The sequence below is a fragment of the Petaurus breviceps genome, unplaced genomic scaffold (assembly GCF_028583685.1).
Source record: "Petaurus breviceps papuanus isolate PSGF00001 unplaced genomic scaffold, PetGlider_PUasm1.0 90895, whole genome shotgun sequence".
Taxonomy (NCBI): domain Eukaryota; kingdom Metazoa; phylum Chordata; class Mammalia; order Diprotodontia; family Petauridae; genus Petaurus; species Petaurus breviceps.
Genome location: NW_027187372.1, coordinates 10,425,436 through 10,443,345, shown reverse-complemented (window position 1 = coordinate 10,443,345; position 17,910 = coordinate 10,425,436).

Below are 17,910 nucleotides of genomic sequence, written 5' to 3'. Positions count from 1 at the left end.
TTAGGGAAGTAGAATACTTCTGGTTAATAATGAACTCCAAAGTATCACTATCCTTATGTCTAATGCTATTATTTTCCAACCATTATAGAGGAAACAAAATACCAATAAAGATGTATTTTAACAGACCTTCAATTTTTTCCTCATATTCTTCTAAAGCTTTATCCTTTCACTTCACCACAGGGTAACAAGTTTAGTACTTTGCTCCCATCACTTTTCTACCCCACATGGACTATTATGGCTAACTCTACTAAAACAGATATGGAACAAATAGACTAAACCACCATTTATATTAAACCTTATCCCAGATTAACCTGAACCTATAAAGTTTCAAAATGATGCTTATACACAAAAGAAATTTTGTTTTGCCAGAAGGCACAGCAACCTGGGCAGTACCTTTTCTACCTGTATGTCCGAGGCCTGATTCTATGAGGCAATCTCATCCAAGTTCTTATATTCACAATCCTCACAAATCAGTACACATGCAGTTCATATAAGGATCACCAAGACCAAGAAATAGATTTCCTTGGACATTTTGACTGAGTAGTAAAACACTAATGGCAGTTTATGGGGAGGACAATTTTACTAAGGAAATCTGGATTTTGTTTGTAGCTCAAACTATTTGCATTACCTTGAGCAAGCATCTTCTGTCTGATATTCAATTTCTCCAAGGATAAATGAGAGGAGGTGAAGTAAATAGCCTCTGAGATTCTTATTAATTCTAAATTTCAATGAGTGTAAATGGGTCATGGGAAAAATAAAACAGTCTTTCACCTTAAATGGGGATGGGGAGGAGCTAAGAGTCTTAGAAGACTACCATGCTAAATCACCAGGTGGGTAGCTGTCAAAAAAACAAACAAACAAACAATTTGTACATTTGTTTCTCAAACTAATTTATATGGACCTTTATGAAGGACTCAAGTTTTGACAGTCTTCATCTGAGTGAAAAACTTGCAGAAACAAGGTATGGTAATATAAATAAAAATGAATACATCATTCTTTAAAGGAAAGTACCCATATATGAGCACATCACTAGTGTGGTCTAGTCCTTACCATAACACTTATAAGCTATGTAATGTTTTTATAAATTTATTTCTTTTTAGCTTTTAACATTCACTTTCATAAGATTTTGAGTTTTAAATTTTCTCTCCCTCCATCCTCCCTCCTCAAGAAAACATGCAATCTGATATAGGCTCTACATATACATTCACATTAAATATAATTTATATTAGTCATGTTGTGAAGAAGAATTAGAACCAATGAGAGGAGTCACTAGAAAGAAGAAAGAAGAGGGGGGTTGGGGGCTTTGATTGGTGTTCAGACTCCATAGTTCTTTCTTTCTGTGGAAGTGGATAGAATTTTCCATCATGAGTTGTTTGGAGTTTTCTTAGATCCTTGCACTGCTGAGAAGAGTTAAGTCTATCGAAGATAGTCATTGTACAGTGTTGCTGGTACTGTATATAATGTTTTCCTGGTTCTGCTAATTTCATTCAGCATTGGTTCATATAAATCTTTCCAAGTTTTTCTGAAGTCTGCTAGCTCATCATTTCTTATTGGATAATAGTATTCCATTATATTCATATATTACAATTAGTTTAGCCATTCCTCAATAGATGAACACTCCCTCAATTTCCAATTCTTTGCCTTCACAAAAAAAAAAAACCTGCTATAAATAATTTTGTACATATGGGTCTTTTTTCCCATTTTTATAATCCCTTTGGAATACAGACCTACAAGTATTGCTGGGTTGCTGGGTGTATCAGCAATGCCATATTCACAATGCCTATAGAGATTACAAATATGCTGATATAATTATCCATCACAAAATACATCAGGTTTGCCATTTGGGGAAATAAACTAGAAAATTTATTAAGATACCAAAAGACTGAGTCCCAAAACCAGAAAGTGAAAGCCATCAGAGTAGTTATGACATTGGCACAGGTAGATAAAGTAGAAAGCACCCACATTTTCAAGCCTTTAAAACAGAACAGGCTACCTCAGGCAAAGGTCCTCCTTTCCCCACTCACAGCAACTACCCAGCGCCCTCCCAGCAGCTCCGGCCCCTGGCAGTGCTCAGCAGGAGTCCTTAGCAGAAAGTCCTTAGCAGTCCTTACTAAAAAAAAAAAAAAAAAAAAAAAGTTTATTTCCCCAAAAAAGGGGCTTTGCGCTGCCGCTGCCTCTGCTGCTGCCGCAACCGCAACCGCCGCCAACCGCCAACCGCAGGACCGTTAGCTCAGCTTTTCACTTTCTCTCGCTTTCCGCTTTCTCTTGCTCTGCTATGTCAGCACGTCCATGGGGCATGGAAGATCTTTAAATCCCATAACCCTTACACTGGGTCAAAGATTTTATTAAATTTTTTTGCAGTTTTGTATGTCCTTTGGTTATAGTTGCAAATTACCTTCCAGAATGTTTGGATCAATTCACAACTCCAACAAAAGTTTTCCCACAGCTTCTCCAACATTTATCATTTTACTGTTTTGTCATGTTAGCTAATCTAATGTGTTACGTGATTCCTCAGAGTTGTATTGATTTGCATTTCTCTAATCAATAGTTATTTAGAGCATTTTCATATGATTATAGATATAAGCTTTGTAATTATAAAGTCACTTAAAATACAAAATATATTAAAAAGTTAAATAGCAATATAGGAAGTTATATTTATACACATTTATGTGTGTATGCTTCAATGTAGGCCAAAATTTATGTGATTCTTAGCACCCTCTGTCCCCTTTACCATTCTTTTGCAACCACTTTTGCAGAAGCTGAAGGGGATCACAAAGCACCAAAAAGCCATTTGGCAGTTTTGACCAGTTGGCAGTTGCATTATAAATGCAAGATTATTGTCCAATGAACAAACTAGAATGGACATGCTACTGCAGGGATTGAATCCCTGAATAATATTATTCTAGGAATTTTCACTAAATTGATCTTTATTAAAATTTAACTAGAAGAGAAAGAGAAACTTTTTGAGGAATTCAAATGATGTTTATAGGATCATATATCTAGAGGTAGAAGAAGTATTAGAGCTCATTTTGTGTAATGTTATTTTACAGTTGAAGAAATGGAGACTGAGTGAGCTTAAATGATATTTTAAAGAATTTACTGGTCGTAGAAAGTGTAAAAGCTGAAAGAAGGAGAGGAGGAGGAGAAGAAGAAGAAGAAGAAGAAGAAGAAGAAGAAGAAGAAGAAGAAGAAGAAGAAGAAGAAGAAGAAGAAGAAGAAGAAGAAGAAGAGAAAGAAGGAGGAAGAGGAGGAGGAAGGTGGAAGAAGAATTAGAAACCTGTGATTGTTAAATGAATGGTGTGGACAATTGATATTATGATGTTAGATGAGGAGAAACGTTGTACTAGGAGAAATGCTGGAAAGTAGGTAAGGTGAATGAACAGCAACACAAAGAAAACTATTTTCTTCTGAGTCACTAAAGAAATTAATCTTTTTTCTCTCGTTCTGATTTTTCTTTGTTAGTTCAAATGGATAATGTCTACACAACACAGTTTCACTTTCTAATGAAAAAAAAATTGATTTTGTCTCTATACTTATCTGGCTTAGATGTAAGAAAATATACTTGAATTACTTTAAAAAAATAAATCTCTTCTAAATCTTGGAATTTCATTTCCTACTGGGTTTGTATGATTCTATACTTACTAATATTCATTTTAATTGACAATTTAAGGACACAGTTTACTCTTAATTCTTTTTATAGAACACCTATTAATGTCAGTGGAAGTTTTTTTCAAAGATATAGTCTCATAGACATTTTTTTCCTAGAGAAAAAAGAAGTATGGTGATTATAAACTAAGAAAATTACTTTATGTAAATGTGACCTCTAAAAGCCCTATTCTGATACCTACATTAACGAAAAAAATATGACCATAGGTTCTACACAACTAAGCTGATAGAGTACACAATCTGGAAGTCCTATTTATGTTGGAAAAAATCTTAAGTATAATGGTAGCAATAGACTATGTATATTTTCCCAGTACAAGCAAAGGCATGTACATAAAAGCTCATCACTATGAGCTTGAAATCTTATAAAGTATTTTGGGCCTCATAATCCAAGAAAAAAGACAAACTGTCCAAGAATTTTAATGCTAAGTGTCTTCCTTCTACTTCTACAATAATGGTGGCAAAAGAGTGGAAAAGGGAGCAGAGGCTTCTAAGAATCACATGATTTTTAGCCCATCTCTAAACATTATTAGAGCTGTTTGCATTATAAATGCAAGATTTTTGTCTTTTGATAAAACTAAATCAAACAAAATGTTAGATGAACTGAATTACATTTATCTTAGGCATTAAATGGAAATATTTTTAATGGGATCTCCTGAGGGAGTCAAACAAGGTTTATAGGATCATATATTTAGAACTAGAATGAGTATTAGAGCTCATCAATATACTCTTGGGCAGCTAGAGGTATAGTGCATAGATCACTGGCCCAGGAGTCAGAAAGACCGAAACTTCCTGAGTTCAAATCTTGTTTCAGACATTTACTATCTGTGTGACCCTGGGCAAGTCTCTCAACCCTGTTTGCTTAATTTCTTATCTATAAAATGAGCTGGAGAAGCAAATGGAAAACCACTCTAATATCTTTGCTTAAAAAAAAAAACAAAAAAATGGTGTCACTGAGACTCAGACATGACTGAAATGACTCCACAACAATAAGTAAAATCTCATTTTATACTTCAAGAAATTAAGACCAAAGAACTTACATGATTTACTCAAGATATTACTCAATACATAGTAGATAGAAAATGTAAGAGCTAAAATTTGAACTCAGACCATATAACCAAGTTTTATACACTTTTTGTCATATAGTGCTTCTTCCGATTTCAGCACAGAAGATGTAATAGTAATCAAATTTGAAGATCCCTTTGTATTGCCAAGCTGAGAGGTACTTAGTTTCAAATTAAGCCTCTGTAAAGAAACAGGAGGTATGAACCCTTATTGCTGATGTAACAGGAAGGGGCTGAACAGGGAGGAGCTAAATACTTATAAACAGCACAATCTGGACAGACAGAATTTCCTGGGGTAACCATTGTGGAGGCAGAGCAGCTGCTGTTGGGGGCAGGGGGAGTGGAAAGAGAGAGACAGAGATAAAGAGAGAGAGAGTTAGGGAGGGAGAGACAGACAGACAGACAGACAGAGAATTTTCCGAGCATCTAGAGGCTTGGCTGCTCCTACTGGACTGAACTGGGAATTGAGAAGAACCGAGAAGAGATATGAGAACTGAGAACTGACACAGAACTTGAACTTGTTGTGGCAAGACTTCCAAGGGCCAGCTGGAGCTGCCGAAAACTGAGGAAGCATGACTATGGTGCTGGTACTTTGTAAAAATGTTGTTGTGATTTTGTTAATTTTATGAATGTTATTGTGGCTTTGTTAATCCTTGTCTTCCCAGGAACAGAGACTGTGAGAGATTTGAGTTGGACTGGAAAATGCCGGCTCCATTGTGGAGCAGAAACTGCCCGAAGAGCTGGACAAGGAAATGGGAGCTGTCTGCCTTTGAAACCAGGTGGCAGTTTGTTGGATTCAGGTAGGAGCTACCTGCCTTGAGTCAAGATGAAATGACCTCTCTGTGTATACTGAGTAGTGACTGATGAAGTTGTCTGTGTAGTGACTGATGAAATAGGGTACTGAGTAGTGACTGATGAAATTGTAATTTAGTTGTGACCTGAGGGGGAGGATTTTGACTTTTGTACTTTGTGTCCCTCAAGCCTCCTTAAGGATGATTGAATGATTGAGTTACTAAATGATTGTACTTTGTTTGAAACTATGTGATCACTTTAGTGAAAATTATATGGCCATTTTAGTGAAATGTTGCTGAGTTGTGACATGGTGAATGCTGTATTTTGATTTTCCGTGATAAATTGTAACATTGTGAATGCTGTACCTTGGTTTTCTGTGAATGTTTTGCTATGATTTGTTACTTAATAGAAAGTTCACTATACATATATATTATATATGTAATTAGAACCTTGAAAAGCTATTCACAGCAGCAGTCCTCTGGAAAGCTGCTTGTGTGTGGCTTTATAGCAGATTATATAATTGATTTCATAGTAGCTCCAAAAATAACAAATAGCTTCATTTCATCAGAAATTTATCCACATTGAATTGTTTTCCTCATTCTAAGCATTTGCAAAATGATCATTACAAAAAGAGTTGCAGATTATCTACCACTGTCTGATAGAGAAGATAAAGATGTAGAAAGATTCTCAAAATTTAAACCAATATGTTAAGAATATTTTGAGAACAGTCAGAAAGCACTGCTCTGAACATGGACTGCATCATATAAGTAAAAAATTAATTGATTTTAATTTAACAGAAAATAAATGCCTCAAAACTAGTAACTGCCATTCCTGAATCCAGTTTGTAAACAATATATTTTTCGGATAAAAGATTAAAGTACAACATTATAAGAAATAATGAAAATAAGGGGGAAATGTTTGGAATTCAATTAAAAGGAGTCCAACTGGCCCATTTTCTTCAGCTGTTGATATTGAAAAATGAAAAATGAATGGGTAAGATCATCATAGATTATGAACACTGTAAAGTAACTTAAAAATATTCTATTCCAGAAGGTTCTTTATTACATTGATAAGAAAAATGTCAAGTGAAAGCAAGATGACACAATACAAAATTATTAAAAAATATAATCTTACAGTAAAACAAAGTAAAAAAGGTGGGTGGAGCCAAGAAGGCAGTGTAGAAGCAGGAAACATGCCCCCTCCATAACCACGTCAAATAACTATAAAAAATGACTCTAAACAAACATTGGGCTGCAGAACCCACAAAGTGAAAGAGAGAAGCAAACCTCCTGGTGAAGGCAGTCCATCAGGACAACAGGAAGTGTCCATTGCAGGACACTGGGAGCTGAGCCCAGCCCTGCATGAGTCTCCTGTTTTAGCCTCAGGGCAGCCATGACCTGGATGACCAGAGTGGATCACCAGCAGCTGTGGCAGTTTCAAGAATTTTCAACCTATAAATTCCAAAGACAAATTGAGAGGTCAGTGTGGGCTTTGTGGGAACAGGGGGTCCAGGTGTGTAGTCTGGACTCTGCCCCCAGAGAGAGAAGTGGCTGAGGCACAGCAGTTGCTGCCACATGGCTGCTTCAGAGTTTGTGGTCTGCAGATTGTACGGGGACCAAACAACCAGTCTGAGGGATAATTGCTCTTGCTTTAACCTGCTAGCATCTGGATTGCTATCTAGGGTGGAGGACCTGTGATGCATGACCAGTGGGTCAGACCAGTGGAGGCTTCTGAAAGGGCACCAAACTAATAGCTCCAGTAGCTGTGAAAACTGCAGCAATTTAGGACAAATCTCTCCTCTCTGGAAGCAGAGTTCTACTGTGGCAAAAAGCACAAAAGTAAAATAATTGATTGGCAACATGAGAAAGCAAAGGAAGGAAAACTAGCACAGCAATCTGACTTTGAATTCCTTTTTTGGGGACAAAAAGGATCAAAGCATGGAACAGGAGGAAGACAGCAAAGTCAGAATTCCTGCACCAAAAGCTTCCAAGAAAAACATGAACTGGTTATAGGCCATAGAAAGGCTTAAGAAGGATTTTGAAAATCAAAATGAGAGAAGTCAACGAAAAATTGGGAAGAGAAATGAGAATGATGCAAGAAAATCATGAAAAGAGAGTCAACAATATGACTGAAGAAAATAACACCTTAAAAAATAGAGTAACTCAAATGGCAAAAGGAGGCTCAAAAAGGCAATGAGGAGAAAAATGCCTTAAAAAGTCAAATTTGCCAGAATGAAAAAGAATCTCAAAAGTTCACTGAAGAGAATCATTCCTTCAGAATTAGATTAGAGCAAATGGGAGCTAGTGACTTTATGAGAGATCAAGATACAATTAAACAGATCCAAACAAATGAAAAAATACAAGTCAATGTAAAATATCTCATTGGAAAAATCCCTGACCTGGAAAATGGATCCAGGAGAGATAATTTAAAAAATCACTGGACTACCTAAAAGCCATTATCAAAGAAAGAACCAAGAAATCATTTTTCAAGAAATTCTCAAGGAAATTAGCCCTGATATTTTAGAAACAGAGGGCAAAATAGAGGTTGAAAGAATCCACCAATCACCTCCTGAAAAAGATCCCAAAAAGAAAACTCCTAGGAATATTATAGCCAGGTTCCAGATTTACACATGGTAGATTCTGCACATACAGATTGCTGTTTGGTTAACATTTATCTGTTTTATTTAAATATGATTAGTTTTTGAAGGAAAAATGTGAGGCATACCTTACTAAAGATGACTCACATAAGAATAAGGGAGATTATGCAAAAAAGAAGAGATAATGTGACTTACTACACTGGCTAGTTTATTATAAATCATATATTTTGTAATGAGATAATATACAGTAGTCATAATGATTTACTTTTAATTTTTAACAAGACAGAATTGTGGACATTAAACGATGACAAAGAGAAAGAAACTTTCCAAAACTTTTTAGAGAAAAGACTTATTTGGCATGGTCTGATTAGTGGTACTATTGCCTTAGAGTGCTTTTATACTTGATTTTTTGCTATAGATATTTGAGAGAAAATTATGTAAATTGCATAAATCTTGAACAAATCAGTGAACTATAGATAGAGTTGTGTTTTGGTTTAAATGCAAAAAAAAAGAATTAGTGTTACATTAATGCTGCTTGAAACAACACATAAGTCATCATAAATAATTTCCACTTACATTGTCAAGAGAACCATTATCATCGACTTAGAATTTTTTCCATTATAACATCAGTAATAGTATACAATCTCTCTACATTTGACTTATTTTTCTGGAGTGGCAAATGGGATTTTCATAATTGAGATTTTACAGTGCTCCAGTATTCCAATGAATATGCATTAAAACAATTTGGCTATTTTCTCTAATAATTCAAACATCATCTGTTTCATTGCTTCCTGGTCTATGGACTCTTATACTCTTTGGTTATTATCAATCACTATAATCAGGAGTAGCAGCTGTAATGATTTTTTTTTAATTTTTACAGAAATTTTGTACTTTACAAATATTATCTCATATGATTCTTACCACAAACCTGGGAGGGAGGTTTATACCTATTATTAACCCCATTTTTACTGATGAATCTAAGACAAACAGAAGTTCAGTTACTTATTCAAGGTCAAATAGTTAAGGCCAGATTCAAACTGATGTTTTTCTCACTCTAAGTCCAGAATTCTCTCCACTGTATCATCTAGCTGTTTCATGGTACATTCATAAGTGATGATGGTGGTGGTGGTGGTTACAAAGAACTGATGGTCTTTATTAATTTTTTCTTTTCTTTCTTTTTTTTTTCTTTTTTCCTGATAGTAAAAATTTTGAAAGAGATTTTTAGTGATAAAGATGAATTAAGCTAAACTATGTGATTGAACTCAAGTTCTTATGTAGTATAGTTCAGGAACAGGAAAATTATGCTCAGTTGGGACCATAATAATACAATAGATGACATAAATACAAACACTAATAATTTCTGATATTTCTGTGATTCGTTAAGTCTTGAATTGTCTTTACATAGATTATCCTATCTATGTCCCAATACGAACACAAGTATTTGATGCTACAAGTTTTAGCATTCCCTTTACAAGTAAGGAAATAATGGGAGAAAGATTAAATGGTTGACACTTGGTCCCAAAAATATGATAAGATGGAGCATTTTAACACTGATTTATTTGACTATAAGACCAGTATATTATCTCTTACAATAAGCTGCCTTTTGCAAAGAAAGTTTGAAATCTTGAGATTTACCTTAGTTTACTTTACCTTAGTTACCTGTAGATACTACAATGTAAGAAAAGTATAAACAATTATATTGGAAGACGCAAGAACTCCATCAGTCCTTTACATTTAATTTCCCAGTAGGTAAATAGCAACAATTAATGAGGAGCTCCACAACTTGGAATGAAAATCTGTAACAAGTGCCCAAGTACATGTATTTTGGTGCAATATTCAAATCCTAGTTTTATTACTGTCAGCATCAGCATCAGCATCATGGTGGATAAAATATTTCCTTGAATAAAGCTAGCACATTTTTGTATATTTATCATGAAGGCTTTAAAAAAAAACTACTTCTGCATAACATGTATCTATTATGTGGTTTATTAGCAGTGCAGTAAAATCTATTCATTTCTTCCTTCTGAATTTTAAAAATGCGAACTTAAGCCTGCTGAATACAATTTGTAATTGGACATATTGTGAATCATCTACTTTATTCTCCACTTCTATAATATTGTTGAGAAGTTACTGCTATCTAAGATTGCTGATTTAATATTATAGCAATTGACTTAATCTTCTGCTGAATTATTTCTATACTAAAAAAGAATTTTTTTCCTTGGCAAGGAAGAGGTATTGTTAGTGATCAGCATTTAAGAGAAACTGTAGCTCTCATTTTTATAGAACTGGTAGACTGGCCATTCATATGCATTATCTCATCCAAACTTCATTACAAGTTCCTGAATTAAACATTATACGAATCAGTGACTTGAAAATTAGAAAATTGAAATTTGGAGAATGTGAGTATGTTGGTGATTGTTTTATGTAAAGACAGTGACAAAGCTGTGATTTGAACTCACCTCTGAACTCCAGATTGTTGTTCATTTATTTAATTGGGACTTGATTTTCCTTTTTAAGAAAATTAAGAAAAAGTAAGAAAAACCTGCTTTACTTTAGTTTTCAATAATTATTTTTAAAAGATTTTGAGTTCTAAAATTTCACCCCCTCTCTCTATATACATCTTCCCAAACCAGCATACAGTCTGATATAGGCTATACATGTATGATCATATTAAACATATTTCCACATTAATCATGTAGTGAAAGAAGAATCAGAATAAAAGAAAAGCCTAAGAAAAAGCAAAAACAAAAAAAAAGAGAAAATAATATGCTTTAATCTGCCTTCAGACTCCATACCTAGCTCATTTGCTGGCTGTGCATAGCATTTTTCATAATAAGTCTTTTGAAATTGTCTTAGATCATTACATTGCTCAGAAAAACCAAGTCTAACAAAGTCAGTCATCACACAATGTTATTGTTACTGTGTACAATGTTTTCCTGGTTCTGCTCACTTCACTCAGCATCAGTTCATGCAAGTTTTCCAGGTTTTTTCTAAAATCTGCCTGCTCACCATTTCTTATGGAACAATAGTATTCCATCACATTCATATACTACAACTTGTTCAACCATTCCCCAACTGACAGATATCCATTCAATTTCCAATTATTTTCTACCACAAAAAGAGCTGCTATGAATATTTTTATATGTGTGGGTCCTTTTCCTTTTTTTTGATGATCACTTTGGATCAAAGAGTATACACACTTTTTTAAAAAGCAATTAGGGTTAAGTAACTTGCTCAAGGTTACATGGCCAGTTATTTCTGGGTGTGGTGCTAAGTATCAGAGCCCAGATTCGATCACAAATCATCCTGACTTTGGGGCCAGTGTTTTTACTCACTGAGCCACCTGGCTGCCCCTAAGCAATTGGGGTTAAGTAACTTGCTCACGGTTACCCGGCCAGGTGTTTCTGGGTGGGTGCTAAGTGTCTGAGCCCAGATTTGATTCCAGGTCATCCCGACTCTGGAGCTGGTGCTCTTACTCACTGAGCTACCTGGCCTTCCCAATTATACATATTTTCTCTCTATGGAGAGCATAGTTCCAAAGTGTTCTCCAGAATGGTTGGATCAGTTCACAACTCCACAAACAATGCATTAGTTTTCCAATTTTCCCACATCTCCAACATTTATCATTTTCCAGTTTTGTCATATTAGCCAATCTGACAGATGTGAGGTGGTACCTCAGAGTTGTTTTAATGTGCATTTCTCTAATCAATAGTGATTTAGAACACTTTTTAATATGACTACAAATTGGTTTAATTTCATATGAAAACTGTCCATTCATATACTTTGAACATTTATCAATTGGGGAATGATTCATATTTTTATAGATTTGACTCATATCTCAATATATTTTAGAAATGAGGCCTTTATCAGAGACACTGGTTGTAAAAAAATTTTCCCAGCTTTTAGCTTCTCTTCTGATCCTGGTTGCATTGGCTTTGTTTGTGCAAATAAAAAAATAATAATTTAACATATTAAAATTATCCATTTTGCGTTTCATAGTTTTCTCTATCTTTTATTTGGCCATAAATTCTTCCATTTTCCATAGATCTAACAGGTAAACTATTCTTTGCTTTCCTGTTTTGCTTATAGCTTTTAAATCTAAATCTTATACCCATTTAGACTTTATCTTGTTATACAGTATAAAAGGCTGTCTACAATTAGTTTCTGCCACAATATTTTCTGGTTTTACCTGCAGTTTTTCTTAAATGATGAATTCTTATCTGAAAAACTGGAGGCTTTGTGTTTATCAAATAGGAGATTATATAACCTTTGACTATTCTGTCTTGTGTATCTAACCTAATCAACTGATCCATCACTGTATTTCTTAGCCATTACCAATTAGTTTTGATGATTGCTGCTTTATGATACAATTTAAGTTCTGGTAGAGCAAGGCAACAATATTCCTTTGCATTTTTTTTCATTAATTCCTTTTATATTGATTCTTTTGTTCTTCCTAATGAATTTTGTTATTATTTTTCTAGCTATATAATTTTTGGTAGTTTGATTGGCATGGCAGTAAGTAAATTAATTTAGGTTGAATTGTCATTTTTATTATGCTAGTTCAGCCTACCCATGAGCAACTAATCTAAATAATAAATAATAAACTAATCTAAATAATTGTCCAATTATTTAGATCTGATTTTATTTTTGTGAAGTGTTTTGTTACAATGTTCCAATAGTTCCTCAGTTTGTCTTGGCAGATAGACTCCCAAATATTTTATAATATTTACAGTTACTTTAAATAGAATTTTTCTTTCTATATGTTGATATTGGGTTTGTTACTAATATAGAGAAATGCCAGTGACTTATGTTGGTTTATTTTATATCCTGTAATTTTGCTAACATTTTTAATTATTTCAAGTAGTTTTCTAATTGATTCTCTAAATATGCCATAATATCATCTGCAAAGAGCGATAGTTTTGTTTCATCTTTGACTATTCTAATTCCTTCAATTTATTTTTCTTCTCTTATAGCTAAAATTAAAATTTCTAGTACCATATTAAATAACAGCAATGATAGTGGACATACTTGTTTTACCCTCTATCTTATGGAAATGCATCTAGCTTATACCCATTACAAATAACATTTGCTACTGGTTTTAGATAGATGCTACCTATCACTGTAAGGAAAAATCCATTGATTCCTATGCCTTCCACTGTTCTTGATAGGAAGGGTGTTGCACATTGTCAAAAAGTTTTTTTTTTCTATGTCTCTTCAGGTAATGATATTATTTCTGTTAATTTTGTTATTGATATGGCCAATTATGCTGATGGTTTTCCTAATAGTAAATAAGTCTGCACTTTTGGCATAAATCCCATCTTGTCATAGTGTATTATCCTTATGATAAGTTGTAATCTCTTTGCTAATATATATATATATATATATATATATATATTTTAATGTCTGAATCTGAATTCATTAGGAAAATTGGTCTATAACTTCCCTCTCTGTTTTTACTTTTTCAAGTTTAGGTATCAGCATCATATGTGAATCAGAAAAAAGGATTTGGTAGGACTCCATCTATTTTTTGAAATAGTTTATATAGTATTGAAATTAATTGTTCTTTATATGTTTGATAGAATTTGCTTGTAAATCAGTCTGGCACTGGAGATTTTTTTTTCCTTAGGGAGTTCATTGATGGATTATTCAATTTCTTTTTCTGAAATGGGTTTAAGTATTTTATTTCCTCTTCTGTTAATCTTGGCAATTTATATTTTTGTAAGTGTATTTCATCTCATTTCACTTAGATTGTTGGTTCTATTGTCATGCAGTTGGGTAAAATAGTTACTGTTTTAATTTCCTCTTCATTAATGGTGAATTCACCCTTTTTACTTTTGATACTGGTAATTTAGTTTTCTTCTTTTCTTTTGTTAATCAAATTAACAAAAGTTTTCTCTATTTTACTGTTTCTTTTTTTTAATAAACCCAGTTCTTAATTTTACTTACTACCTCAACAGTTTTTTTTTCAATTTTATTAATTTCTCCTTTGGTTTTCAGAATTTCTAATTTGGCATTTAATTGGGGATTTTTAATTCATTCTTTTCCTCAATTTATTAGTTACATGCCCAATTCATAGATCTTCTCTTTATCTATTTTATTTATGTAAGCATTTAGTGATAGAAAATTTCTCCTAAGAAATGCTTTGGTTGGATCCCATATGTTTTGGTATGTTTTCTCATTATTGTCATTCTCTTTGATGAGATTTTTAATTTTTTTCTATGATTTGAGGTTTTGAGCACTCATTTTTTACAATTTGATTATTTGCGTTCCAATTGGGTTTTTCTCTATCATTTCTTGGCCATTTATAACATGTAATTTTTATTGCATCATTATCTGAAAAGGATACATTTAATATTTCTGCCTCTCTGCACTAGATTTTGAGGTATTTATGCCCTAGTACATGGTCAATGTTTGTGAAGGTAATGCTGAGAAAAAGGTATATTTCTTCTATCCACATTCAATTTTCTCCAGAAGCCTACCATATCTAACTTTTCTAAAATTCTATTCACCTCCTTATCTTCTTTCTTGTTTATTTTGTGGTTAGATTTATCTAGTTGTTAAAGAGGGAGTCTGAGGTCCCCCACTAGTATAGTTTTGATGTCTATATCCTCCTGGAACTCATTTAAGTTCCCTCTAGGAATCTGGATGCTATACTACTTGACATGTGTGTGTGTATGTATATGTATATATATTTAATATCTATATTACTTCATTTGTCTATGGTACCATGTAACAAGATATAGTTTCCTTCTTAACCTCTTTTTATTAGATCCATTTTTCCTTTTGTTTTGTCTGAGATCAGGACTCCTACCTTGCATTTATTTATTTATTTTTTTACTTCAGCTGACATATAATATGTGCTGTTCCAGTCTTTTACCTTTATTCTGCATGTATTTCTCTGCTTTAAATGTGTTTTTTTAACTAATATTGTAGAATTCTGTTTTTTAATCCACTCTTACATCCACTTCCCTTTTATGGGAGAATTCATCCCATTCATATTCACAGTTATGATTACCAACTGTGTCTTTTTCTCTATCCTATTTTTCCAATATTTATACTTTTCTCTCTGCTTTTACCTTTTCCCTTATCACAAGTGTTTTGCTTCTGAAAATTGCCTCCTTTAATCTCCACTCCATTGTATCAATCTTTGTTCCTTTTTATCTCGCCCTTCCCCTACTACTTCCCTACAGAGTGTGATAGGTTTCTATAACTGGCTGTATTATATGTTATTGCCTCTTTGAGTCAAATGTGATGAAAGTAATGTTAAAATGATATTCACCCAAATTCCCATCTTTCCCTCTAATTTAATAGGAGTGTGCCACTTTTACTTATTTATTTAGTTTGCTTTTTGGAGGGCAATTTGCGTTAAGTGATTTGCCCAAGGTCACACAGCTAGTTTGTGTGTGTGTGTGTGTGTGTGTGTGTGAGTATTATGTGTCTAAGGCTGGGTTTGAACTCAGGTTCTCCTGACTCCAGGGTGTAATGGGAATGTAAATTTAAAGATCTTTCCTGCCCCTAGGCTAAAGTGCACCTGGAGCCTGGGGTGGGAGGCTTGTTTTTCAGTAGATACTACTTGATTGGCCAGTGAGTCAATAAGGTTGTTACATTCTCTGAGCCAGGAGAAGGCTATATAAGCCCTGATGTGTAGCTTTGTTGTGGGGCTCATTTTAGAAGTGTTCTGTGATTTGATCTGGATTCTGGGAAGCCGTTGTCCAGAGGGCCACCCCCCCCCCCGGCTTTGAAAAACCCAGATGTTGAAACCCAGATGTTGATTGGTTATGGAGGTAATGGTTGGACAGTTTGAAATCTGTCTATTTGATCTGTTTCTCTGACTTGATAATTATGTCTGTGTATTCTGAAGTTCGGGGCGCTGACCTTTTTCCCCTGAACTAGGTGAGTGATACATGTTTGACAGATTAAAGTAAGCTTGTCAACCCATTTTGAGTTGCTTTCCTTTATCAAAGCAGATCCAAGAACCTGTAGTGGCAGCAAACCCTGAGGACGCTTGGGGTGCTTGCTGTCACAAGGGCCAGTACTCTACTCACTGCACCACCTAGTCACCCCAGTCTGTGTGCCTCTTACTGTAATATAATTTATCCTACTCTGCTTCCCCCTTTCTTCTTCTCCCAGTAAAATCCTTTTATCACACCTTAATTAATTAATTATTTTTATCATTAAATCCATCTTATTCCTATCAAATTAAACTCATTCCCACACCCTCTGTCCATGTATACTCCTTCTAAATGTCAGAATAAAGATACACTTTTCAAGATTTACAAGTATTATCTTTCCATGTAGGGTTTTAAACATTTTAACTTAATTAAATAGCATCTTTTTTTTTCCTGTTTGCCTTTTTATGCTCATTTTTTGCTTTAAAATTGATTCTTGTAATCCAAGTTCCTGAAACTTCCAGAATGTACTATACCAGGCCCTGCTATTCTTTAATATAGAAGTTGGCAAATCCTGCATAATCCTAACTGTGATTGAGAGAAACAATATTTAAATTGTTTGTTTCTGGCTTCTTACTTTATTTTCTCCTTGACCTGATAATTCTGGAATTTGGCTACACTATTCTTTGAAGTTATCATTTTGGGGTCTCTTTCAGGAGATGATCAGTGAATTCTTTCAATGAATATTTTGCCATCTGGTTCTAGGACCTCAGGGCAGTTTTCCTTGATAATTTCTTGAAAGAAACTGTCCAGGTTCTTTAAAAAAATAAAAATTATGCCTTTCAAGTAGACTGATAATTCTTAAAATATCTTTCCTGGATCTATTTTCTAAGTCAGTTACCTTTCCAATGAGGTATTTTATATGTTTTACTATTTTTTCCATTCTTTTTTAATGCTTTATTAACTTATGATTTATATCATTCATTTCTGCCAGATTTTGAGTTACAAATTTTCTCCCCATTTTTCCCCTATCCACCACCCCAAAATAGCAGTCCCACAAAATATTTCCTCCTCCAATCTGCTCTCTCCCATATTTTCTCCCATACCACTTTCAACTTTTCCAGTGGATCTCTATGCCCCAGTACCTGTTTTTCTCATTTCCCAATTACATGTAAAATAGTATTAATAATGGTATATATATATATGAATGTTTGATTGTAAAACTTTGAATTCCAGATTCACTCCCTTGCTCCATTGTCACCTACCCTTACTGGGAATATAAGCATTTCAGTATAGATTGTACATGTGTGGTTAATGCAAAACAATAACATAGTAGATATATTGTAAAAGACTGACTATATTTCCCTCCCTCCTATCCCACCTCCTACTTGTTCTATTCTCTACTTTGATCCCATCCCTTTTCAAAAGTAGGTGCTTCCAACTTCCCTCCCCACTAGCCTTCCCTCCCTTCCAACATACCCCCTCTCATCCCCTTCCCCCCCCACTCTCCCGGAGGGTGATATACCTTCTTTAGAGTGTATTTCATTTTCTCCTCAAGCCAAAATCAATAGGAATAAGTTTGACTCAATCCCTTTTGCCTTCCTATTCTTCCCCTCCATTGTAACCATTTTCCCTTGCCTATTCTGTATGAGATACTTTACCCCATTCTGTCTCTCCCCATCTCCTCTCATTATATTCATCTTGCACCTCTTAAATTCACCTTTTAAGTATCATCCCTTCCTGTTAAATTGGTCCTGTTCTCTCTCTCTATGTATACCTGTAAACATATATACACACATTCACATATGTTTTCATATGCCCATATACCGTCATATATAGACATACGTATATATGCATGCATATATATATATATATATATATATATATATATATATATATATATATA